The sequence below is a fragment of the Aulostomus chinensis genome, chromosome 1 (genome assembly GCF_037954235.1).
Source record: "Aulostomus chinensis isolate RoL2024-O1b breed Wild chromosome 1, RoL_Achi_v1.0, whole genome shotgun sequence".
Taxonomy (NCBI): domain Eukaryota; kingdom Metazoa; phylum Chordata; class Actinopteri; order Syngnathiformes; family Aulostomidae; genus Aulostomus; species Aulostomus chinensis.
Genome location: NC_141320.1, coordinates 36,831,062 through 36,857,551, shown reverse-complemented (window position 1 = coordinate 36,857,551; position 26,490 = coordinate 36,831,062). Strand labels below are relative to the sequence as shown.

General features: G+C 45.6%; 4 non-coding genes across 4 annotated transcripts; 2 read left to right on the top strand and 2 right to left on the bottom strand.

Moving 5' to 3' along the window:
• The first annotated feature begins 3,362 nt into the window (after positions 1–3,362).
• trnal-caa (transfer RNA leucine (anticodon CAA)) lies at positions 3,363–3,445 on the top strand. The gene has a single exon. It is a non-coding gene; the product is annotated as a tRNA-Leu (tRNA).
• Positions 3,446–13,568: 10,123 nt separating this feature from the next.
• On the top strand, positions 13,569–13,640 carry trnam-cau (transfer RNA methionine (anticodon CAU)). Its single transcript has one exon. It is a non-coding gene; the product is annotated as a tRNA-Met (tRNA).
• A 5,767-nt stretch (positions 13,641–19,407) lies between these two features.
• Positions 19,408–19,479, bottom strand: trnaq-uug (transfer RNA glutamine (anticodon UUG)). The gene has a single exon. It is a non-coding gene; the product is annotated as a tRNA-Gln (tRNA).
• Positions 19,480–25,922: 6,443 nt separating this feature from the next.
• On the bottom strand, positions 25,923–26,005 carry trnal-cag (transfer RNA leucine (anticodon CAG)). The gene has a single exon. It is a non-coding gene; the product is annotated as a tRNA-Leu (tRNA).
• Positions 26,006–26,490: the final 485 nt, after the last annotated feature.

Here is a 26,490-nt window from a genome sequence, read left to right as displayed (position 1 = left end):
TCCAGACTCCACATTTCTGGGGCAGTTTTGGTCTTTAAACACTTGACAGTTCCAGGAGATTTAGTCTGGCTCAAGATCTTCAGATCAACCCAGGACAGAAGGCTATGACTCCATTGGATTGTATAGTTGGAGCATTCAGAGATCTGGTGGATCTCAGTAGGAGCTGTATTTATCCACTGAATGATCCTGGTCAATGTGATCCTGCTCCTCCATCTCTAAGGCTGACAGAGCAGGAGGACCTGACTGAGAAGAAAGCTGCCCTTGAGCAGCTTCAGTCTCTGTGTGACAACACACAGGCAGAAAACCAGAATTTGAGGGAACAAGTTTCTACTCTTGAACGTGAGAATAAAAGAGCAATCCAGGAGCTCCAGAACCTCACTGCTGTGGTGGCCAACCTCCAAACAGTCCAGGACAAGAACCAGACTCAGATAGAAGATCTGAACGCAACAGTCCACAGTCTTCAGTGTGAGGGGAGGAAGGTTGATGGGGAGAACAATGAGCTCAGAAAAGAGCTGACCCACGTTCAGTCTCTGAGGGAGAGAGAACAGGTGGAGATGAAATGTCTTGAGGAAGACCTGACTGAGAAGAAAAGTGCTCTTGATCAGCTTCAGTCTCTGTGTGACAAGAGATGGACAGAAAACCAGAATTTGTGGGGACAGGTTTCTAGTCTTGGACAAGAGAAGATTATTGCATATCAGCTGGTAGAGAACATGTCTGCCATGGTGGGCAACCTTGAATCTGTGAGGGAGGAGAACCAGACTCAGATCAGAGACCTGAACACACAAGTCCACAATCTTCAGCTTGAGGTGAAGATGGTTTACAAGGAGAAATGTGACCTCAAGTGTGAGCTCAACTCCATCCAGGCAGAGAAGAACAAAATGAGAGAAGAACTCACTGAGAAGAAGACGACTCTTGAACAGCTGAGTGAGTGGGTGAGAGTGAGGAGAGAGAGGCAGAAAATGGATGTTTGAGGAGACGAGTTTCTACTGCATCTCAGGAGACAGAGACCTTCACTGCTGAGTTGGCCCACCTTGAATCAAGGAAGGACCAGGACCCCACAAAGACTGGCAGTCTGAACGGTGAAGTTCAGAGTCTTCTATGTGCAGTGAGAACACAAAAGAAGAAAAGGAGCAGTGCTCAGGGGGAAATCCTGGGAAATCTTCATGATTTAAAAAGCTGTTTGAAAGAGGAAAATCAAGGCCTTCAAGCGAAGGTCCAGCAAACTTCTGAAGAGCAAGCAGACTCTCCCCTACGTCCAGCCAGAGAAGAGCAAACAGACTCTCCCCTACATCCAGCCAGAGAAGAGCAAGCAGACTCTCCCCTACGTCCAGCCAGAGAAGAGCAAGCAGACTCTCCCCTACGTCCAGCCAGAGAAGAGCAAACAGACTCTCCCCTACGTCCAGCCAGAGAAGAGCAAGCAGACTCTCCCCTACGTCCAGCCAGAGAAGAGCAAACAGACTCTCCCCTACGTCCAGCCAGAGAAGAGCAAGCAGACTCTCCCCTACGTCCAGCCAGAGAAGAGCAAACAGACTCTCCCCTACGTCCAGCAAGAGAAGAGCAAACAGACTCTCCCCTATGTCCAGCCAGAGAAGAGCAAACAGACTCTCCCCTATGTCCAGCCAGAGAAGAGCAAGCAGACTCTCCCCTACGTCCTGCCAGAGAAGAGCAAGCAGACTCTCCCCTACGTCCAGCCAGAGAAGAGCAAGCAGACTCTCCCCTACGTCCTGCCAGAGAAGAGCAAGCAGACGCTCTCATATGTTCTTCTGCAGAGGAGCGATGGGATTCTGCTGCATGTCCTGTGACTGAAGAGCAGAATGATGGGGGCACCCTGGAGACTGGACCTGCTGCGGGTCAGACCAGAGGTCTACTGAGCCGTGTGACATCTGGTGTAGAAGATGCTCTGTTTATGTTCATAGTTTTTTCTTTGTGTGCTTTTCCTCAACTTTGTTTTCTTTGTTTGTTATATATGATGATACCTTGATCACCACAGCAGTTGATCCCAGCTTGATTAGCTGAGTGCTTTGCAGTCTAAAGCACTTTAGTGATACCTGTGGGGTCCCTTATCCTCCCTGACCACAGGGATTCAGCCTCACTGAAGGAGAGGGAACCTTCCAGGTTGCAACTCCTAGAATACCTAGAATTCTGTCTTTGATCTCAGGAGGACATGAAAGAAACCCAATAGAGGAAAGTATAAGAGAGCACATTCAGCTTCATTCACTGTTACACTGTTTATACTGTTTACATTGTCTGCACTTTATTCACTCACTCCAGTCACCTTACTCTTCATTTTACATTGTGTACATACTGTATGTAGTATATTTATTGTATTTTATCTTTAATCTTATTTTTATTCTCTTATTTATTCCCACTGTCATGTCCCTCTTTTTTTCTATTGTTTTTTAATGTCATGCTGCTCAGTTGTACCGTACTTTAATTGCCCCTCGGGGATAAATAAAGACATCTGAATCTGAATCTGAATCTGAATTAGAAACACTTGAACTGTTCAACAGTAGAATTTGTTTGAAACAGTTTACAACACTGAGATTTTTGTATTTTCAATTCAATTCTAACTTAAAACTGGGCATGAACATTTTTAGTCGTTCATATTCTAACATACAGAGGAAGTCATGACATTCCCTTTTTTTTAACCTGTCCTGTTCAGGAAATGGAAATGGAAATTTAGCTGCTATGTTGAATCAGAAGAACCTTTTGAAGTCTACTTTTGCTTCAGTCAGAAAGTGGACTGTTGTTAACTCTCACAATGGTTGGTGATTGTGGAGGAAGACAAAATGCTTATGAACCTCTTTTTAACAGACACACATTTCTAAAGACACTGGTTTATTTTATTTTTCTTCTTTTAGCAGAGGATGGTTTCGATCCATCAACCTCTGGGTTCTGGGCCCAGCACGCTTCCTCTGCACCACTCTGCTCTACCATTGATGGAACAGGCCTTGTTTTAGGACAGCATTCTCTGTCTTTGTCTCTGCCCTGCTTTCCTGCTCTCTTTCCCCACAACCAGTCAAAGCAGAAGGCCGTCCCCACTGATCCTGGATCTGCTCGACGTTCCTGCCTGTTAAAAGGAAGGTTTTCATCACCACTGTTGCAGGATGTGCCGCTGATGGAGAATTGTTGGGTGGAGGTTTATTGAAGGAGTTTGGTGCTGGACCTGCTCTACTAGTAAAGAGTCAGGAGAGAACTTTTGTTGTGACTTGACACACACACACACACACACACACACACACACACACAGACATTCATTTCTTCCTGCCATGAACACAGACTGTGTGTTTAATGTTAACAAAAATTCTACTTTGTCAGTGAATGAATTCATTTGATATTGAAGTCTGCAACTTTCAGTGTCTGTCAGGATGGCTGAGCGGTCTAAGGCGCTGCGTTCAAGTCGCAGTCTCTCCTGTAGGCATGGGTTCAAATCCCACTTCTGACAAAGGACATTTTCTCCACATTCCTATGCATCCACAGTGGTACATTCCAAACCCAGTTGAAGCTGCTCTCCACTGATGGGAGTGAGTGGTTGAACTGGCAGCAGAGGAGGCAAAGGAGCTTCCCTGTGACGGTCCAACATCGCCTGGTTTCCTCCAACATGGAGCAGCCACCAAACTCTAACTTCAATGTTGGATCAAAGTCTACTGAAGGAATGTGTTTGGTTCAAAAACCCATTTGTGTTCACCCTTCAATTCACATTTTGTCCATTAACTTCATCATCAGAGTCTCCCTCTCATGACATGACTAAAGTCTGGGTTCTGTGTTGGTGGTAAACATCCTTCCACTCACCCAGGCTCCTCACTGGTCTGCACACAGAAATGCATATTTTACTGGTTTAACCAGTTCCTCAAGTAGTTTAGGAAAAAAGACACTTTGTTAGTTCCTGTAAAGGTCCCACTTTGGGTCGTAACACTTTTTTCCTGACTGCTTGACGTCTCAGTCAGAACAGCTGAGATGAGAACTGAATGTCTGGATTTCTTCCTGACATCATCAGGGTCTGAGGAGTTCATTAATAAAATGATTCAGTAAGATGGGAGTTAGAACTTGGAGACCAAAGGAAGAACCTCCAAATTCAGGACCCTGAGATCAAAGTGAACACTCTGATCTCAGAGGTCTGGGATATTTCACATCCTGATGGCCCTCCAAAATAAGAGCACTGTCTCACTGTCTAAAAATTATCATTTGTTTGTGAAAAAATCAGGGTAGGTTTTTCAGACTTTGTCAGACCTTTCCCCAAATCATCATTTGTTTGTGGAAATTAGATCCAGAAAACCACTGTAGTCCCTCGTACATGCTTAGTGCCATAGTTTGTCTCACTTGTTTCATCTTTGATGGTTCCATGGTGGAATGGTGAGCACTCTAGACTCTGAATCCAGTGATCCTCAGTGGAGCCTCCAGCAGGTCTCTGACAGGTGTTGATAGAGGAGTTGAGGCTGCTGACTACAGTGGAAGACACCATCAACAATGATGTTTAGCTCTCAGCTCCTTCAGTCACATGACTGGGTCATCCTGTCATGTCAGTGATGTCACTTGGCAGGACTGCCATTGCATTCTTAATTCTATAACATCTGAGATTAAAATCTATGGAATTACAACCAACAAGCAGCCAAACACCTGATCAGATGCTCCTTCATCAGGCTGAGGAGAATCAATCTAAACTGGGATGAAGAAAATTAACTGAGAGGAGAAACCTCCTGATTGGATGACATGGACCCACCTGATCCATGTCAGCCTTGTTGGAGCAGAAAGAGGTGGATCAGAGGAATCAGTGGATCAAGACTCAGGTGGCAGATGAAGAATCTCTGTATTCACAATGGAGTCAGAGAAATCTTCCAACGCGAGAGAACGTGACAGACCATTTTATACTGAAGACAGGCTGTGTGTGTGTGTGTGTGTGTGTGTGTGTGTGTGTGTGTGTGTGTGTGTGTGTGTGTGTGTGTGTGTGTGTCCCCACTGACTGGAAACTGAATAATAACCAGACTAACTTTTATCATTGACCAAGTCTGGTTGACTCACTAAATTCATAACTCAAGTGATTATTTAATTAATAAACAGAACATGTGTCTAAAGTCATGATCAAATTAATGTAAAATCTGAGCAACGAGGGTTTGAAAATGTTCCAATGAGCCAAACCAATGTTGACAGTTAAAAGAAGCCAATGTGGGGGGATTCTTTCTGTCTCAGCAGTGAAGACCAATCCACAGCTCACGTGAAGCATCAGGTCCTCTGTGAGAGGTGGGAATCCAACCAGGGACCTTTAGATCCACACCAATCTTCCCTGACCTCATAGAAACTGGAACCTTTCAACAAATAAATTCAAATTCAACTCAGCAGCAACTCTAGAACAGTTGCTAACTTGCTAATTCCTGTTAGCTCCAGATCAGACAATGCAGGCTCACCTTCACGCCTGGTTGTACGACCGTCACCAGTTGAAGCTTCTCTGGTTCAACAAACTCTGGGGACTCAAGACACAAGTCAGCACCGGTGCAGGTCCAGATCCAGATGTTAGCTGAGGGGGACAATGGCTTAAGGGAGCTCCAGGGAGCTGGTTTGAACTGGTCCCTCATCTCTGTGAGTAGAAGCCATCTGAGGTGGAGGGTGGAGATCTGCTTTGACCTCCTGATCTCCCAGTAAAGCCAGTATAGATGTTGAGCTTGGAGGAGTTGATGGCCTCCGTCATCTTCTTGTTGGAGGTGTTTGCTAAACTCAGCACCACCACAGATCAGAGGAAAGTCCACTTGTCAGCTGGAAACTGGAGTTTCTAGTGACCTGCAGGATCTTAGTTGTGGTGGCAGCAGGCCTGTTCCAAGAGCTTTGCTCACATTCCTGATCAGGCTCCATAATGGTTCTGGACCACTGAGTGATAGAAGCTGATCCTGGGGGTGGACTGTCTTTAGGGGGCTGAGGTGTCTGGTGGTCTTGGTGGACCCTCTGTATATCAAGCTGAGACCACAGAGTCCTGTGTTCTTGAGTCATTGTCTATAGTCTCTGTTGTTGGAGAGCTCAGTGTGGTCCCTGATGGTCTAGTGGCTAGGATTCGGCGCTCTCACCGCCACGGCCCGGGTTTAATTCCCGGTCAGGGAATGAGTTATTTAGAGGTTGAGGGAGAGGTGATCAGGTGGTCCACATGATGGTGGAGGTGATGAACTGTGAGTCCATCATGGCTCCACTCTCACCCCCATTGTAGTGTTCTTGGTTCACTCTGCCATGGCCCCATGTTGAAGGGTGACTGTCTCATTCAGGTTCAACCCTTAGTTAGACTCTATTAAGTCACTGACTCCTGCAAGGACAAACTGTAATCCTCCTTAGTAGCTTTGGCTCCTTGCAGCACAGAAAGTCCATTCACTGATGTAGGAACTGGAAAACTTAGAGCTCTGGTCCTCGGTTCCTTGCACCAAAGAAAGGAGGGAAATGCAATCAATGTTGAATTCATTTACATTTCTTATATTTGATCAAAGCTAGAACTTAAGAAGCTGCCATCGACCTTGATGACCAACTCCTTCACTGTGTAGTTCAAAGTCCCTGGTTTGATTTGTGTCAGGACTTCAGAAGCTCCAATCCTCTCGAAATTCTAGTGAGGGTGGAAGAGATTATAAATGAGAGAAGCAGGGCCCTCGCTCAGAACTGAACCAGCTCAGTTGGGAGAGCGTTAGACTGAAGATCTAAAGGTCCCTGGTCCGATCCCAGGTTTCAGCAGAGGAGCAGCATTGACTTTACTTTCCAGTGGAGGAACTGCAGACATGAAGGAAACTAACATCTTGTCCTGTGCATTCTTGTGACATTCAGGACATTTTTGGAGCCTCTTGTTGGATTTTGCCACAGAGAATCAGAGCCAATCAAAAGCATGGAGGACTTTAACATGGAGGACTGAACAAGTCAAGAAAGCATCAGTTTGACCTTCACAGGTGTTTCTGTTCCTGTCTCAATGCTGTAGAAAGAGCCTGAGGAGCTCAGACGGTAGAGCATCAGACTTTTAATGTGAGGGTCCAGGGTTCAAGTCCCTGTTCAGGTGCTGTGGAGGTTCCAGTGTTTGACAACATGGTACTGGATGAAGCTTAGTGTTGAACAAACTGTCAACATCAAAAGTAGAAGTGTTCTTGTCTTGCCACTGTGAGACTGTTGCTAGGAAAGTGACCAATAATAATTTCATGTGGCATGCAATTAACAAAAGACCTACATTGATGGTTGAGGGGGTGGAGCCTATCCCAGCATCTACAGGCCAGAGGCGGGGTTCACCCTGGACAGGTCGCCAAAACCATTCACACTCACATCTACAGTCAATTTAGAGTGTCCAATCAGCCTCATCCCAAATTACATGTCTTTGGACGGTGGGAAGAAGCCGGAGTACCCAGAGAGAACCCACGCATGCACGGGGAGAACATGCAGATTCTGCACCCGAGCCTGGACTCAAATCCAGAACCTTCTTGCTGTGAGGCCACAGTGCTCACCACTGCACCATCATGCTGCCGTGGTCTCATATACTTTTCTAAATTGTGTTTCTTTCATGTCCTCCTGAGATCAAAGACAGAATTCTAGCTACTGTCAAAGCCCTGATGACATCATCAGGAATTCTGACTTTGATCTGGAGACTCTTGCTTTAATCTGAATTTGATCTGACTAATGTTTAAGTTTAGGTTGCATGATACCGTCCACCTCATTTCTCCTGATGGACTGGTGACCTGTCCAGGGTGAACCCTGCCTCTTGAACAACGTCACCTGGGATCGCCCCCCCCCCCTCCATGACCCTTAAAGGATAAGAACAGAAAGTGGATGGAGGGATGGACTCAACACTGAAATCAGCTGATCTGATCCACATTCTAATGTTTCCTGTCCCTCTTTAGGAGTCAGTGAGAATAGTAGTGTATATAATAATGTATATCCAACCTTGTAGTATCTTTCCAAAGCTTTTAGTATTTCTTCTTGTTTCTACTTGTAGTTTTAGTGTCTGGATCTTTTCTTTTGATGTCCTGCTGTCTGCTCTTTGCTTTTGGTGCTTCCTTCAACAACTACCAGGCCTCCTGGGTACTGTAGGAAACATGGTCAAGTTCTTCTGACTTCTCCAGGAACGTCCTGCTCACATTGGTCTGTCTTCATTTTGACTCCTCCCACTGCCACAATGACCAGCCTTTATACTCTTGGTGACTGGGGCCCTGGTTGCTGCAGGCCTCAACACCAGCCTGTGGTTGAGAGCACGGCAGAACAGAACTGACAGTATCTCCCATGCAGGACCTGGGTCAGCACCTGGTGCCAGCTGGGGCAACGTCCTGGAGTTAATTCAGCCTGGAGAACCAGGTGCTGGTTCCTTCTTTTACCAGGCAGGAACGGGCAGCAGATCCAAGATCAGTAGGTGAAGATGTCTGCTTTGACTGGTAGGAGGAAAGAGAGCAGGAGAGCTGGTCAGAGACAAAGACAGATCATGAAGAAGGAGTGCTGTATTCTGCTAGCACATGCTAGTGACAGTCAGAGATCAGGAGTCTCAGCAGGGAAAGATTCATCTCTTATTTCAGAGGACGATTGGACGTTCACTGGAAGACTGTGAATGTTTGAGGGTCAGAGGTGAAAAGAGGACAAGTGCACCTGTTGTGTGTGATGGGGCGCCAGCATGGAGGAAGTTGTCAAACATTTTGAGCGAAAAAGCGTGAATCTTCAAGTAAAGAATTAAAATGATTTAGTTAACAATGAGGTCTCTGTCATAAAACAAAAGGAACAACTGACTCCCTCACCATTTCCACCCTCTTCAACAGATTCACATTTCAAAACAACCAGGTTTATTTTGTTCCCTTCTTTTAGCAGAGGATGGTTTTGATCCATCCACCTCTGGGTTCTGAGCCCAGCACGCTTCCTCTGTAAATCCATATTTTGGGTTCTGGCTTGTTCTGCTTTTCATTTTGTGTTTGTATTAAAGTTCTATTGCTGAAAAAAATACTTTTTTGCCTTTTTAAAAACACACACACACACACACACACACACACACACACACACACACACACACACACACACACACACACACACACACACACACTTGGATATATATGCCTTTAACTGCTTCAATTACTGCAGGAACCAACCAGAACCATCCAGAACCTGAACCTCTATATCTGATTCTGGGTCTGTTTGTTTCCATAGGCGAGCACACGGCACAGGTCGGCCTGGTTTCAGAATGTTTCTTGGAATCCTTATTATCAATAAAGTATCAAATATTTTGCATAATAAATGCATGCATGGCCTCATATTTTGCCATTTTAACGTGCTTTAAGTTGACGGTGCCCACCTGTCGTGTCAATGTTTCTATGTTTGTCTGTTCTGGTCTGAATGAAAGAGGAGGTTTTCTTGGTCATGTGACGTGGATGAGAGTTCAACTAGAACTTCCTGATTCAACAGGATTTGAGTTTGTTGGGATTTTGTCAAAGACACCAACCAAACCTCTGAGTGGTGCAGATGTCTGCTGCCTCCTCAGAGCAGACTGGAGCTCAGCCTCACTCACCTGTGGGAGCCCCAGCAGAGCCACCGTGTGATGGAGCTTCAGTTTAGGCTCCAAGGTCCTGGATTGAATTGGTGTTTTGTGTTTTTAGGCCTCCTGGCACCGATGAATGAATGAACCATTGTTCCAGAGGGAGCTGGTGTCAGGTCAGTCCCTGTTTCTACAAGACCTCCTGCTGCAGAGCCACATTGGGAAACACCCATCCATCCATTTTCTTCCACTTATCCTGTTTAGGATTGTGTGTGTGTGTGTGTGTGTGTGTGTGTCAAGTCAAGTCTCAACAAAGTTCTCTCATGACTCTTTACTAGTAGAGCAGGTCCAGCACCAAACTGCTTCAATGAACCTACACCCAACAATTCTCCACCAGCAGCACATCCTGCAACAGTGGTGATGAAAACCTTCCTTTTAACAGGCAGGAACGTCGAGCAGATCCAGGATCAGTGGGGACGGACGTCTGCTTTGACTGGTTGGGGGGAAAGAGAACAGAAGAGCAGGGCAGAGACAAAGACAGAGAATGCTGTCCTAAAACAAGGACTGTTCAGTCAATGGTAGAGCAGAGTGGAGCAGAGGAAGCGTGCTGGGCCCAGAACCCAGAGGTCGATGGATCGAAACCATCCTCTGCTAAAAGAAGAAAAATAAAATGAACCTGCATCTTTAGAAATGTGTGTCTGTTAAAAAGAGGTTCATAAGGATTTTGTCTTCCTCCACAATCACCAACCATTGTGAGAGTTAACAACAGTCTACTTTCTGACTGAAGCAAAAGTAGACTTCAAAAGGTTTTTCTGATTCAACATAGCAGCTAAATTTCCATTTCCATTTCCTGAACAGGACAGGTTAAAAAAAGGGAATGTCATGACCAAACTGGGAAACATCCATCCATCCATTTTCTTCCACTTATCCTGTTTAGGGTTGTGTGTGTGGGAGGGGTGGGAGGGGTGAGGGGGGTGGGGTGGGGGGTGGGCTGGAGCCTATCAATGTGAAACATTTGAAATTCAGATCCCTTCTTCTTTTCCTGCTCCAGCAGAGTGGCTCAGCAGAAGAGAGCTGGGCCCAGAACCCAGAGGTCAATGGATTGAAACCATGCTCTGCTAAAAGAACAAATAAAATGAACCACAACCAGGCTCTACAATCAGTACCCCCCCCCCCCCCCCCCCCAATCTGGGAGCGAAGGTTTGCACCTACAGCTCTTAAGGAGCTTCCTTGGGCCACTCTCCCCTTTTGGCTCCACCCCCTTTAAGGAAACCACCAGGAAGAGGTGAGGACTGACCGTGACGACTGAAACTCCCACATTTACATGAGACAAACTAGATCAACACTAAATACCAGGCCTTGCACACTGATTACCACTGACTGACACTGGGGTCTTCATTTTCCACAGGCAGGATGGCCGGTCCCCCTGTGCTTCCCAGGTCCCTCCCTGGAACACATGGCATAGCAAATGTTAATGGTGAGGTTTATTGAATCAGCAAACACTACTGGTTGCTCTGGAGTGGAAACATGTGTGTGTGCCTCTAATTTACATAAACTGTTAATACCAAGACAAATGCTACCTTCAATTAATCATTTATGTCATGGAACCCTTGGTCTCCATTACATTGGTCAACCAGAGAAGCTTCAACTGGTGACGCTCATTCAACCATGCATGAAGGTCAACCTCCATTATCTGCTGTGCTCCTGAACAGGGGAATTAGCTCAAATGGTAGAGCGCTCGCTTAGCATGTGAGAGGTAGAGGGATCGATGCCCTCATTCTCCAGAATACTTTAGCTTGTTCTGTTGATCAGAGGAGCTGCTGGGTGATGAATGCTGATGTTTGTCCACTGGTGTGACAAAGTGTCCCCTGTTACTGAGATGTGGATGAACACCTGCTCAGGTCAAAGCTGCAATCAAACCAGGGACTCTGAACCACACACAGTGAAGGAGTTTGTTATCAAGATTTATGGCAGCTTTGAAACTTCCCACCATCTCCTGAATGTGGAGCAACTTGTCCTGCCAAAACTGTCCCCTCTTCCATTGTTAATAACACCTGTCCTGACTGGCAATCACGCTGGGCTGCAGCGGTGAAAGCACTGAATGCAGCCGGGATACACAATGACTCAAGCAACACAGGAATCTGTTGACTCAGCTGGAGAAGCAGAGGGTCCACCAAGACCAGCAGACACCTTCATTCTTGATTCTTGATTCAAGGGCAGCCCCTTGAGATGCACCATCTCATTTTGGAGGGGGTCCTGACAAATAATGACCAACAATACAACAATAATAAAAGTAGATTCTATTTTCAACACAAGGACACACACATCATACACCCAGGTACAGGCCAACAATGTTCCCCAAAGCCCCCCCCCCCCCCCCCCCCATCCAGTATTATACAAAGTATGATCAGAGATCCCACTGCAAAGTAGGAGTGGGCCTGTGTTCACATACTCATACATTTAAACACCCATCTAAATAAATACTGCTTCCATGCACCATTAAAGTACACAATGCATATTCATACACAAATATCCACATATTTACAGTACAGAGAACAAACAAGAACAAGTAGAGAGTGAATCCTGGAGAGAAAAGGGGAAGTGCATCAGAAACAAGAGCAGATGTTTGAAAATGCTTGATGATTTGAAGATGAGAAAGGAAGAGAGAGACCCAAGTGAGGAGGAAAGGTTGTTCCAATCTGATGGAGCTTTAAATACAACCGGTCAAAGCAGGAGGCCGTCCCCACTGATCCTGGATCTGCTCGACCTTCCTGCCTGTTAAAAGGAAGGTTTTCATCACCACTGTTGCAGGATGTCCTGCTGGTGGAGAACTGTTGGGTGGAGGTTCATTGAAGCAGTTTGGTGCTGGACCTGCTCTACTAGTAAAGAGTCATGAGAGAACTTTTGTTGTGATTTGGTTCTAACAAATAAAATGACTTGACTTGATTTGGTGCCTCAGGAGGAGAAAATTTGGGCACAAAAGTTGGAGTGTTTGTGGAGGTTGTGGATCAAAGTTCTATTTATATACAACACATAAAATCAAACAATGTGAAGCAGGCTAATGAACAATAAATCAAATATAAAAATGCTTTATTTTAAGATCTAGAATATCTTGTGAATATCTGGAGCTTCATTCCAGCAGCAGACCTCCTCAGGTGATGACTTCATATTTGACATGTTTACCATTCAATGAGACTCATTGTCAGTCCATTGAAATCTACTGGTGTTCCTGGTGAGTTGATTTAACAACATGAGCTGACAGAATCTACGTTCAGGTAGGAACCACCACATCCAGGGGTCTGGACCTTTGAGCAGGCAGAGCCATCAAAGTAGCAGACTAAGCTAGCAGACATTAGCATTGAGAAGAAACTGATACCTGAGCCTACTTTTGGGTCTGGTCAGGTGATGACACAATAATATGACATCATTGTCAGACTGACGCCTGCTCAACACTGACCAAACACTGCCCTATTGCATCGTGGGAAATTTCTGCTTGGCTTGTGTCCATCAATACACACAAAGAAATTTATCTCATGCTGCCGTGACCCGGATTCGAACCGGGTTGCTGCGGTCACAACACAGAGTACTAACCACTCTAGGATCAGAGCCTCCTCAACAGCAGCGTGAGCTTCTATGTCTTTGTCTCATTGAGTGTTGCGGCGAACAGCTGTTGAACAGCTGATGCGCGACTGCGGCGGCCCCTGATGCAGGAGACGGGCCAGGCCCCGTTCAGAAGGTGGTGGATATTATTCTTGGTGTTTTTAGGGCATGTTCCCACCCATCTTCACGTGGGTGACAAAAATGGATTTTTTGTAAAGATTTCGGCGCGAGTTCGGCCTGTCAAATCCTGATCGGGGCCAGTTTGGTTGTGTTGTCTGCAGCGCCTGGCGCGCTCAGCGGGAGCGAGTCCGATCATTATAAAGGTGGGTCAAACAATTTAGGTTGAGACGAAGGACGGCACGAGCAGAGCAGACGCAGGTCTTCATTCCACCCGCAGAGCTGTAGAGCATGGATCATGTCAAGGACTAAATGAGGGGAAAGAGAGCAGGAGAGCAGGGCAGAGACAAACACAGAGAATGCTCTTCTACAACAAGGACTGTTCAGTCGATGGTAGAGCAGAGTGGCGCAGAGGAAGCGTGCTGGGCCCATAACCCAGAGGTCGATGGATCGAAACCATCCTCTGCTAGAAGAAGAAAAATAAAATGAACCAGTGTCTTTAGAAATGTGTGTCTGTTAAAAAGAGGTTCATCAGGATTTTTTCTTCCTCCACAATCACCAACCATTGTGAGAGTTAACAACAGTCCACTTCTCACACACACAAACACACAGAGTCCTACTGACTAACCCATGTTTTTCTTCACTTAAACCACCACTGGAGTATTGAAAGAGATTGCATGAGACACCATCAACTTAAATTAAAAACCCCTGACTGCCTTTAATTCCCTCCTGGCTGCAGGAAATTAGACAGACCAGCCCATAGCGGGGCTGCACGGTGGTGCAGTGGTCAGCACTGTGTCCTCATAGCAAGAAGGTCCCGGGTTCGAGTCCCGGCTCGGGCGTGGGATCTTTCTGTGTGGAGTCTCCATGTTCTCCCCGGGCCTGCGTGGGTTCTCTCCAGGTACTCCGGCTTCCTCCCACTGTCCAAAGACATGGACATTAGGGGACTAGGCTGATTGATACTCTAAATTGACTGTAGGTGTGACTGTGAGTGTGAATGTTTGTTCGTCTCTATGTGTTGGCCCTGTGATGGACTGGCGACCTGTCCAGGGTGAACCCCGCCTCTCGCCCGTAGATGCTGGGATAGGCTCCAGCCCCCCCGCGACCCTTACTAGTAAGGAATAAGCAGAAGATGATGATGGATGGCCCACAGAGTGGAGGTGAGACCACAACCATGCTCTACAATCAATATTTACATCAAACCAGCACCATCTCAACAACTGAATCTGACTAAATATATACATGATTCCAGACTACTACACCAACTCAATCATACATCCACATGCATAATCATTCAATGAACCTCGCCTGTGATTGTACCCCCTCCCCCATCTGGGAGCAAAGGTTTGCACCTACAGCTCTTAAGGAGCTTCCTTGGGCCACTCTCCCCTTTTGGCTCCACCCCCTTTAAGGAAACCACCAGGAAGAGGTGAGGACTGACGTGACGACTGAAACTGCCACATTTACATGAGACAAACTAGATCAACACTAAATACCAGGCCTTGCACACTGATTACCACTGACTGACACTGGGGTCTTCATTTTCCACAGGCAGGATGGCCGGCCCCCCTGTGCTTCCCAGGTCCCTCCCCAGAACACATGGCATAGAAAATGTTTCACTTGTTTGCTGATTCAATAAACCTCACCATTAACATGTGTGTGTGCCTCTAATTTACATAAACTTAGTCTGCTACTTTGATGGCTCTGCCTGCTCAAAGGTCCAGACCCAAAAGTAGACTCAGGTATCAGTTTCTTCTCAATGCTCATGTCTGCTAGCTTAGTCTGCTACTTTGATGGCTCTGCCTGCTCAAAGGTCCAGACCCCTGGATGTGGTGGTTCCTACCTGAACGTAGATTCTGTCAGCTCATGTTGTTAAATCAACTCACCAGGAACACCAGTAGATTTCAATGGACTGACAATGAGTCTCATTGAATGGTAAACATGTCAAATATGAAGTCATCACCTGAGGAGGTCTGCTGCTGGAATGAAGCTCCAGATATTCACAAGATATTCTAGATCTTCAAATAAAGCATTTTTATATTTGATTTATTGTTCATTAGCCTGCTTCACATTGTTTGATTTTCTGTGTTGTATATCAATAGAACTTTGATCCACAACCTCCACAAACACTCTTGTCCAACTTTTGTGCCCAAATTTTCTCCTCATGAGGCACCAAATCAAGTCAAGTCATTTTTATTTGTTAGAACCAAATCACAACAAAAGTTCTCTCATGACTCTTTACTAGTACAGCAGGTCCAGCACCAAACTGCTTCAATGAATCTACACCCAACAATTCTCCACCAGCAGCACATCCTGCAACAGTGGTGATGAAAACCTTCCTTTTAACAGGCAGGAAGGTCGAGCAGATCCAGGATCAGTGGGGACGGCCTCCTGCTTTGACCGGTTGTATTTAAAGCTCCATCAGATTGGAACAACCTTTCCTCCTCACTTGGGTCTCTCTCTTCCTTTCTCATCTTCAAATCATCAAGCATTTTCAAACATCTGCTCTTGTTTCTGATGCACCTCCCCTTTTCTCTCCAGGATTCACTCTCTACTTGTTCTTGTTTGTTCTCTGTACTGTAAATATGTGGATATTTGTGTATGAATATGCATTGTGTACTTTAATGGTGCATGGAAGCAGTATTTATTTAGATGGGTGTTTAAATGTATGAGTATGTGAACACAGGCCCACTCTTATTCTGTAGTGGGATCTCTGATCATACTTTGTATAATACTGGATGGGGGGGGGGGGGCTTTGGGGAACATTGTTGGCCTGTACCTGGGTGTATGATGTGTGTGTCCTTGTGTTGAAAATAGAATCTACTTTTATTATTGTTGTATTGTTGGTCATTATTTGTCAGGACCCCCTCCAAAATGAGATGGTGCATCTCAAGGGGCTGCCCTTGAATCAAGAATCAAGAATGAAGGTGTCTGCTGGTCTTGGTGGACCCTCTGCTTCTCCAGCTGAGTCAACAGATTCCTGTGTTGAGTCATTGTGTATCCTGGCTGCATTCAGCGCTTTCACTGCTGCAGCCTGAGCGGCTGTCAGGACAGGTGTTATTAAGGATGGAAGAGGGGACAGTTTTGGCAGGACAAGTTGCTCCACATTCAGGAGATGGTGGGAAGTTTAAAGCCTGGTGACAAACTCCTTCACTACCTGTGTGGTTCAAAGTCCCTGGTTTGATTGCAGCTTTGACCTGAGCAGGTGTTCATCCTCATCTCAGTAACAGGGGACACTTTATCACAGCAGTGGACAAACATCAGCATTCATCGCCCAGCAGCTCCTCTGATAAACAGAACAAGTTAAAGTATTCTGGAGAACGAGGGTATGGATCCCTCTCCCTCTCACATGCTAAGCTAGCACTCTACCATTGGAGCTAAGTCCCTGCTAATGAGCACAGCAGATAATGCAGGTTGACCTTCATGCATGGTTGGATGAGCGTCACCAGTTGGAGCTTCTCTGGTTCAACAAACCCTTGGGACCAAGACAGGAATTGGAACCTGTGCAGGTCCAGACCCATACTGAAGTTGGTGGAGACAATTGTTTAAACCAGGGACTGAATGAAAAGACTTGCCCAGACTCCAGCTCACTCTTCTGAACCGACCCCTCATCTCTGTGTGGAGTAAACATCAGAGGTGGGGGGTGCAGGTTCTGCTTTGACCTCTGACCTCCTGAGGTAAAGCAGTGGAGATGTTGAGCTTGAAGGAGTTGACGGCCTCCTTCATCTTCTCATTGGTTTGCTAAACTCAGCATCATGAAGTGTTGCTGAAATTCAACATGTCAGCTGAGGCCAGAGATTCCTGCGTTCCCTGAGTCCTTGAGTGTCGTCTCTGTTGTTTGAAAGCACAAAGCTGTTCCTGATGGTCCAGTGTGTCCGATTCTGGGCTCTCACAGCTGTAACTGGGGTTTGAGCTCCGTTAAGGGACTGGTTTTGTGGAGAGAACCAAGCAGAAGAATTGACAGTTTCAGCAGGAAAGGTGACCATTGCTCCACAACCTCAGTCCCAGGATTCAGTCCTGCTTCACCCAGCATGGCCCTATGATCAACAGAAATGAACTGCCAGTGGAGGTCCTCAGTAATCCAGGTCATGGTTTCTCTAGATTGCTGTGTTGTAGTCAGAACACTTGCAAATATCAGCCTCTTTCCTCCATGATCTCTCATTCTTTCTGTTCTCTCCATTTCTCCTCTTCGTTTCTACTCCTTGCTGACTGTTGTTCCTCATTTGTGGCAGAGTTCAGTCAGTGGACCGGACATTTTGCCACTGCACTGTCCATCATCAGGGCATTTAACATCCAGGACTGGCTCCCAGATCATCGCCATGACCTCATCCCCTGCACCAGTGGACAGTTCATCAAGGATGGCAAACATGTGGGTCTCAATTCTCCTCCATCTTTGTAGGTTGGTTACATTTCCTCCTGGTCTTTAATCCATCTTTAGTTGACATTTTTCTGTTGAGCCCAGTTTGTTGACTGCCAGGCTGTCTTACTTTTCAATGGCACAGCAGCAGACAGCAAGAGGGTTGCTATGGTGCAGTTGGTAAAATCCCTATCTATGGTCTGCAGAAATATGCTGGGAGTTCTTTTTTATTACGAACCAGAATTCAAGGACTGACCAAGGAAACCAAAGCACAGAATTTAGAGATCAAAGAAAGAAATCAAAGAACGAACCTGAAGATCAGGAAATGGCACAGATCAATTAGATCCATGGACTCATCAGTGAAGGTTTTCTTTGGTTCACGGTCACTTGTTGTCGTACTGGTGTGATGATGTCAGACCCTTCACATTCAGTTCAAACAGACTCCAAAGTGTAGCTGTGATGCGGAGGGCAGCAGCCTTGTGCTTGGTTCCGTCATGGTTCTCTGCATTGTTAGCAAACTCACCAAAGACCTCCCTGAAAGCAGGATCATTTTCCCAGAGTGCTTTTTTAACCAAGTACCAATTTGTCCCTCTTTAAAAACAACAAACAAAGATGAGGTCAGACTGAGATGGACGAGATGATATGGATGTGATTTATGGCTTTCAAACACCAAATATTCAATTTTTCTTCAGGGCTTTTGAGAGGTTCTGGGTAATGAATGAAAATTTAAGTTGGACAAAAACGACATGCGGGGTCACTGTGTGTGTTTCACAAGTTTCACCTGGAACCAGACAACCTTGGAGGGTAAAAGCTCCAATCATAGCCACTCAGATGCAGCAGCAGAAGAAGCTGTCATCCACCCTGACAGTCAGAGCATCAAGTCAAGGAAACATCACCATCTTGTAGTTCCAAACCTCCACCTGTCAGATTCAGCTACTTCTGATTGTGGGACTTTAAATTTGAACACAATGGAATTTGGACAAGGAGTTTTCCTTCCAGTCCAAACATCATCGTCCAGCCTCCAACCAGAGGTCCATCAGTTATCATGGAGCCACAGGTGGAGTCTGGGTTCTTTTCTAGAATGAGACGGCAATGACAGTCCTGCAGAGTGACATCACTGACATGAATTGATGACTTCAGTCACATGACTGGATGACTTCAGTCATGACTGGATGACTTCAGTCACGTGACTGGATGACTTCAGTCACATGACTGGATGACAGTGTAGATTCCAATGTAGAGGTTGGGGAAATAGTCTCTGAGAATCCAGCTTGAACCAACGCCCCCCTTGTTTTTCAAAAACCCAAACAGCGACCATCAGTCTCCCTCCAATCTTGTACTGGGTTCAATGTTGCTGTTCCATTTTGCAGCAGTAGGTGTCGCTGTGATACCAGGTTCAATTCAAGATTCCCAACTCCAGTTCATGCTGGTGACCTCAGTGGCAGGTAAAATGGTGCTTCAGTGGATCATGTGATCAACTCATGTGTGTCCTCACTGCTCCACAGGTCTGTCAAATGTTCTGTAAAATAGTTGGACCCAGCAGAGCTGCTAGATTAGGAGTTGATGGAGTCGTTGCAGATACCAGGGTCCAAAGTCCAGCTTGAACCTGGTTTGTGCAGTTCTTTGTCAAGCTAGCAGCCATTCTCTTCTTTTCACATGGCCGTGTCTCCTGATGACTCAGGACCAGTTGATGTCCATTTACCTGTCATGGTGACAGAGAACTTTCTCCAGCTCAACCAGGACAAAACTGAGGTCTTAATTAAAGCTGGAGGCAGCATTGTTAGGACCTGAGCCTCCTCCCGTCCACCGCAGCCAAGGAGCAGGAGTTGGCCACGGACAAACACAACTCCACTTTCAAAGCCTGTCAGAGACGTGCTGGAGGCTCCACCGAGATTTGAACTCGGATTGCTGGATTCAAAGTCCAGAGTGCTAACCGTTACACCATGGAACCTGTCCAAAGAAGATGTGATTGAGACGAAATATGGCACTAATCATGTAGGAGGGACTACAGTGGTCATCTGGTTTTAATTTTCACAAACAAATACGGTTGAAAACTTTGAGACAGTGACACAGAGCTCTTATTTGAAGGACCATGGGATGGGAAATATCCCAGACCTCTGAGATCAGAGCGCTCACTTTGATCTCAGGGTCCTGACTTTGGGGGTCCTTCCTTTGGTCTTCAAATACTTGTGGTTTTTATTGGCAGAACTTTCAACTTGCATGCAAAAAGAGAATCACAGTCAATTTTAACCCAGCAGACAGTGTTTATTTCTAATAAATCAGACAATCGCACAAATGAGAATGAAAGGAAAAAACAATCAAATGTTTTAAAAACCTTCTCCACTCTAAAGCTTTTTAAAGTTCATTTGAAGGTTCAAAGGTGGTGGTGAGGAGGTCACCCTGATCCTCCCTGTCGTCACTGCCAGGATTCTTTCTTCTGGTGCTGTGGTTCTTCTGATGAAGGGGGCGTGATGTTTGCCGTCTCAGGCTCCACCAAATGTCCTCTTTAGGACGCCACAATGTGGCCTCTTCACTGCTCCATCTTCCCTGCATCGGAGACACCAGGGTTCCTCCTGGTGCCGACCCCATCGTCCTTCTACCCAATGGTGCGGCCATGGATCCTCAGAAGACGCTGGGATCCTTCTTCTCATCAGAGCCACAGTTTTTCCTGGAGGGAACAACAGGAGCTTTGTTGTAATGTTTTGCTCGGTGTTTCCTGCTCAGAGCGTCAGGATCTGTGACGCCATCTTGTGGTAGGGGGTCATCATCTTATTGTGTGGTAGTGGATTCATTGATCTGCTGTTTCAACACATTCAAGTTCATTATCCATCCATCCATCGTCGTCTTCCGCTTATTCCTTACTGGTAAGGGTCGCAGGGGGGGTGGAGCCTATCCCAGCGTCTACGGGAGAGAGGTGGGGTACACCCTGGACAGGTCGCAAGTCCATCGCAGGGCCAATATACAGAGACGAACAACCATTCACACCTACGGTCAATTTAGAGTGTCCAATCAGCCTCGTCCCCAAATTGCATGTCTTTGGACGGTGGGAGGAAGCTGGAGTACCAGAGAGAACCCACGCAGGCATGGGGAGAACATGGAGACTCCACACAGAAAGATGGCCCTGGCAGACACAATCCTAATGTAACCAATTATTTTAAAATGACAGTAACAAGTAATAAATAACACATTACAGCTGTTCAGTAACTTGCCCAACACTGGTTTGTGAGTGGGTGTTGTCCTGTATTGGCAGCAAAAACTCCTTGAAAGTTTTGTCTTCAAAGAAAAGTGTCCTTTTCATGTTGAGCTGTGGACATCAGCTGAGTGCTTCTGTTGACGCTGCCTTGTTGGCAGGAAAAGCCTGAGCCAGAATGAAGAGGGAGTTCAAGGCAGTAGGTTTCACTGCAGAGTTTAGGCCTCCATCCAGCAAGGAACCAGAATGATGATGTCAGCACTCCTCCAGCACTGCTATGCAGCTTAGAGAGGTCGGAGAACCACATGACTTCTCTCACTTGTTATTGATGTTTATCCCTATCAAGAGATAATTGATGTCATGTATATATTTGGATATTGATGTGTCATTCATGTTACATAAAACATGATAATAATAATGTTCCTTTTGGGAATTAATTTTTTGGAGTGCAAGTAGAAAATGTAGGAGCCACACATTCAACTGAGCTGCAAAGTTCTGAAGTAGGCAGCATTTATTGTTCCCACAGGTTGATAACTGACTTGAGGTGGTGACACGGAGACGTGGACACAACAAACGATGAGCTGATTCAGAGACACGAGGCAGAAAAAGGAGGATGAACAAGTTACTGGTGGAGTAAAACATTCAGGAACATCCAGGCCCAAAGACAAGAGAAGGCAAAGCTCCAGGAGTCTTTGATCTCTGAATTCTGTGCATTGATCTCCTGCTTCAGTCTTTGATCTCTGAATTCTGTGCATTGATCTCCTGCTTCAGTCTTTGATCTCTGAATTCTGTGCATTGATCTCCTGCTTCAGTCTTTGATCTCTGAATTCTGTACATTGATCTCCTGCTTCAGTCTTTGATCTCTGAATTCTGTACATTGATCTCCTGCTTCAGTCTTTGATCTCTGACTGATTCTAAACTCATCAAAGGATCACATCAGCATCTGGGTCCAGACTCCAGATGGTGATTTTACCAAGTGCACTGCAGCAGTCCTTGTTGCTGTCTGCTGTTGGGTCACAGCAAAGTAAGGAAACAGCCTGACGGTCCTCAGGAGGAAATTCAACAGCCTCTAAAGATGGAGGTGAATCTAGATCTGCTCATGTTTGCTGTCCTTGATGAACTTGGGCGGTACTCTGGTGCAGGGATGAGGTCATGGAGCTGATCTGGTGCAGGGATGAGGTCATGGAGCTGATCTGGGAGCAGTCCTGATGTCAAATGGACAAAATGTGTCAACATCAAATAAAATTGTAAACCTATTTGAAGCCTTATTTTGTGTTTGATGGACATTTTTTCAATCTCTAATGACCGTTTTAACTGAACCTGCTGGATCCTGTGGTGCCTGATGAGGAGACAACTTGAGTACAAAGTTGAAGAGGAGGGTTTTTGGAGGGGAGATGATTTTACTTATTTTTGCAGTGTTGTAAATCAAAATAATTGCAATTAAATGATAGAATTTTCTCCAAATTTCCTGACTAAGATGGATTCCAAACCAAATCAGCTGTCACAAGGGAAAGTCTGCATGTACACACACACACACACACACACACACACACACACACAGACTCACACACACACACACACACACACACACGCACACACACACACACACACACACGCACACACACAGGTTTGCACAGCTATCCTAGTTCGGACATTAATTTCCATTTCATGTACAGTTTCACCTTAATCCTAATCCTCACCAAAGGATGTCTAATCCCTAATCTGAACCTAAACTCTACTCAGACCTAAACTCTAAAAGACAAATTACTTTGTCTTTGGTCCCTGTGAGGATGAGGAGTCCTGATCACGTTCTATAGAGAAATGGTCTCCAATAGAAAAACAGATAAGACAAGAAATGCATGTAACACACACACACACACACACACCAACTGACATTCCCAGGGACTAAACCAAACCAATTCCTACTTAACCCTAAGCTCCACCTCAGTTCTAGATGAGACTGGTAGAACATGGAACCTTCCCATCAGCTTCACCACCACTGGAGTATCTGGTCAACACCAGAATGGTGGAGACAAGACAACATGCGACCAATCCTCTCTCTCTCCCTCATCATCAGCTGCTGCAGCCCTTGAAAGAAAACCTTTGACACATGGACCTACAGTAGGAGCAGGTGTTGTCTCCTCTGGAACAGCAGTTTAACGTTGTTGGCAGGACTGGAACCTGAGCAGGGAGACCCCAATGGATTTCTAGTCTATCGCCTTCACCACTCGGCCACAACAACTACACTCCCACACATGAGCAGAGGATTGATATTCAACAATTTATATTTATTGAAGCATAGTAGGTTTTTTATCTTCTCACAAACACAAACTATTTGTGTGTGTGTGTGTGTGTCAGTGGTTTTGATGGAGTAGTGAAGAGGATAGGATAGTGAGGATTTCTCCATTTTTGTCGTCACTCTGCAACTAATTTTCAGTTGAACTCACAAGAATGAACAAACTTTGACATGTTTCTTTCTTTTGTGTGTCAACAACTTTGGTCTTGACAGCTCCTGACAAACACACCACACACACTCTACAGTTCTAATCTGTTGAGAACATGAAACGTGCGGCCCCAGTGACCCTGCAGGACATTTTTGTCCATTTTAAATTTTGATTCATGACCCAGAACCTCTCAAAACCCCAGAAAAATAAAGGTTTGGGTGCATTAAAGACATAAATAATAACAACATCATGTTTAAAGGTTTTCTTCTATCAAATTATTTCCAACAAGATGAGGGAATTCCTAAAATGTTTCAGTTGTTGAATTCTCAGCAGCCTAAAGGTCAACCTCCATCATCTGCTGTGCTCCTTAACAGAGGAATTAGCTCAAATGGTAGAGTGCTAGCTTAGCATGTGAGAGGTAGAGGGATCCATGCCCTCATTCTCCAGAATACTTTAACTTGTTCTGTTGATCAGAGGAGCTGCTGGGTGATGAATGCTGATGTTTGTCCACTGCTGTGATAAAGTGTCCCCTGTTACTGAGATGTGGATGAACACCTGCTCAGGTCAAAGCTGCAATGAAGTCAAGTCATCACCCTGTAAAGCACCAAATAACAAAAGTTACACTTTACAAGTAGAACAGGTCCAGTTCAACACTCCTTAAATTAATTTACACCCAACAATTCTTCATGAGCAAGCACATCCTAGCTTAGGCCCAACTTTTCTTGGCACTCTCCCAGATGCTTGGGAGCTGCTGGGGAAGCGCTAGTTAGGCCTAAGCTAGGAGCTAAGCTAAGTTGGTCTACACCAGCTAGTGAGGGCTGGCTAGCTCTCGCAGCTTTTGGTGCAGAGCTGCTGCAGGTCCAATTCAACCTCGCTAAGCCTCACCTCCAACACAACAAAAAACTACATTTAACACACTTATCAGTATCACTAAAGGAGGCAGAGGAGGAAGAAAACATGTGGCACTCTGAGCAGGAGAGAGGAGGACAAGAGGGAGAAGCCATCGTTAGCTTGGAGTGGAGAATTTACAAGGCAGAAAGACTGTTGCTACCAGAATGATGGTCTTTTAAACTTCAGCCAAATAAAGCAGTTAGGTATTAATTTTTGGTGGGTAATTAGTCAAGGAAATAAGGAATTAGCAGGGAGGATCACACTTTAGCGAGCACAATGAAGCAAGGCTCTACGTTCAGCAACACAGAAAAAGGACTTGAGGTCACACGCTTCCTGAAACCAAGGTCAAAAATCCAGGACGGACGAAGGGGAGGACGACAAAGACAAAGACACAAGAAACAGAGATAATAACCATCAACTCCATAACAACCATAACAAATATAACCATACAGAACATATATATCAAATATAACAAGAAAGGCATTAAAAGATATGTCACCTCTGGTCAAATACCCTGATTTGCATTTGTGTCTGTCAGCATTTTCATTTTCATGTTAAAGCCTCCAGAATGAGGGGATGAATGCTGCAAAATGGAACAGCAACATTGAACCAAGTACAGGATTGGTGGGAGACTGATGGTCGCTGTTTGGGTTTTTGAAGAACAAGGAGGGCGTGGCTTCAAGTTGGATTCTCAGAGACTATTTCCCCAACCTCTACATTGGAATCTGCACTGCCATCCAGTCACATGACTGAAGTCATCCAGTCACATGACTGAAGTCATCCAGTCATGTCAGTGATGTCACTTGGCAGGACTGTCATTGCCATCACATTATAGAAAAGAATCCAGACTCCACCTGTGGCTCCATGATAACTGATGGACCTCTGGTTGGAGGCTGGACGATGATGTTTGGACTGGAAGGAAAACTCCTTGTCCAAATTCCATTGTGTTCAAGTTTAAAGTCCCACAATAAGAAGTAGCTGAATCTGACAGGTGGAGGTTTGGAACTACAAGATGGTGATGTTTTCTTGACTTGATGCTCTGACTGTCAGGGTGGATGACAGCTTCTTCTGCTGCTGCATCTGAGTGGCTATGATTGGAGGTTTTACCTCCCAAGGTTGTCTGGTTCCAGGGGAAATTTTAGAATTCCAGTCCCCAACCTGGGCTGTTCTGAAACTCTTCTCCTGAATCACTCCTGAGCTGCAGCAAGAAAAAATACCAGTGCCCAACCAGATCAACTTAATGGCTGCTAACAGCCTCAGACACTTGATTTCCATCAATCTGGAGCCAAGAAGGCCCTCACCTGTGGTTCTCCTCCAGGAGGGTCCAGGTTCTGCCATTGTGGCTCCTGGTGCCACTGCCAGAGAGCCTCAGCTGCACACTGCAACATTTCAACAGGAGATTGACATTCCTTCAAATGTCCTGACATCTGATTCCAATGGTTCTGTTCCATCTTTATATTTGAAAATAAATCACACAATGAAAGCTGCCTCAGCTGCTTTAAGAGAGAACAAGCTAAGAGATCTGAAACCAGTAAAATATGCTTTTCTGTGTGCAAACTAGTGAGGGGCATGGAAGGATATTTTACCACCAATACAGAACCCAGACTTTAGTCATGTGATGAGATGGCGACTCTGATTATGAAGTTAATGGACAAAATGTGAATTGAAAGAAAACACATTTCTTCAGTAGACTTTGATCCAACATTGAAGTTAGAGTTTGGTGGCTGCTCCATGTTGGGACGTAGCAGGGTAGCTCCTCTGCATCCTCTGCTGCCAGTTCAACCACTCACTCCCATCAGTGGAGAGCAGCTTCAACTGGGTTTGGAATGTACCATTGTGGATGCATAGGAATGTGGAGAAAATGTCCTTTGTCAGAAGTGGGATTTGAACCCACGCCTCCAGGAGAGACTGCGACCTGAACGCAGCGCCTTAGACCGCTCGGCCATCCTGACAGACACTGAAAGTTGCAGACTTCAATATCAAATGAATTCATTCACTGACAAAGTAGAATTTTTTCCACAGGAGCTACTGGCTCCTTAGTTGTTACATTTATTGTTAACATTAAACACACAGTCTGAGTTCATGGCAGTAAGAAATGAACCAGAACATTTGAACCACGTAACATCTCTTGATCAGTTTGTTACATGGGACACATTCCAGACAGGAAGGTCCTTCTGAGACTTGAACTGGGATCACTGGACCCAGAGTCCAGAGGGCTCACCATTCCACCATGGAACCAAACACAAGGAGGACATTCCTCTAAATACCACTTGACATCACCTGCAATCAACCTGTTGCTATGTGGAGGTTCATCTTGCTCTTGTTCCAGACTACATTGGCAAAAGGATCATGAACCACAAGGAAATCATGGAACTCCAGATTGATTCAGGACTTTCTAACTCCATCGTATGACCTGGGAGCAAAGACTGGCCAGGCC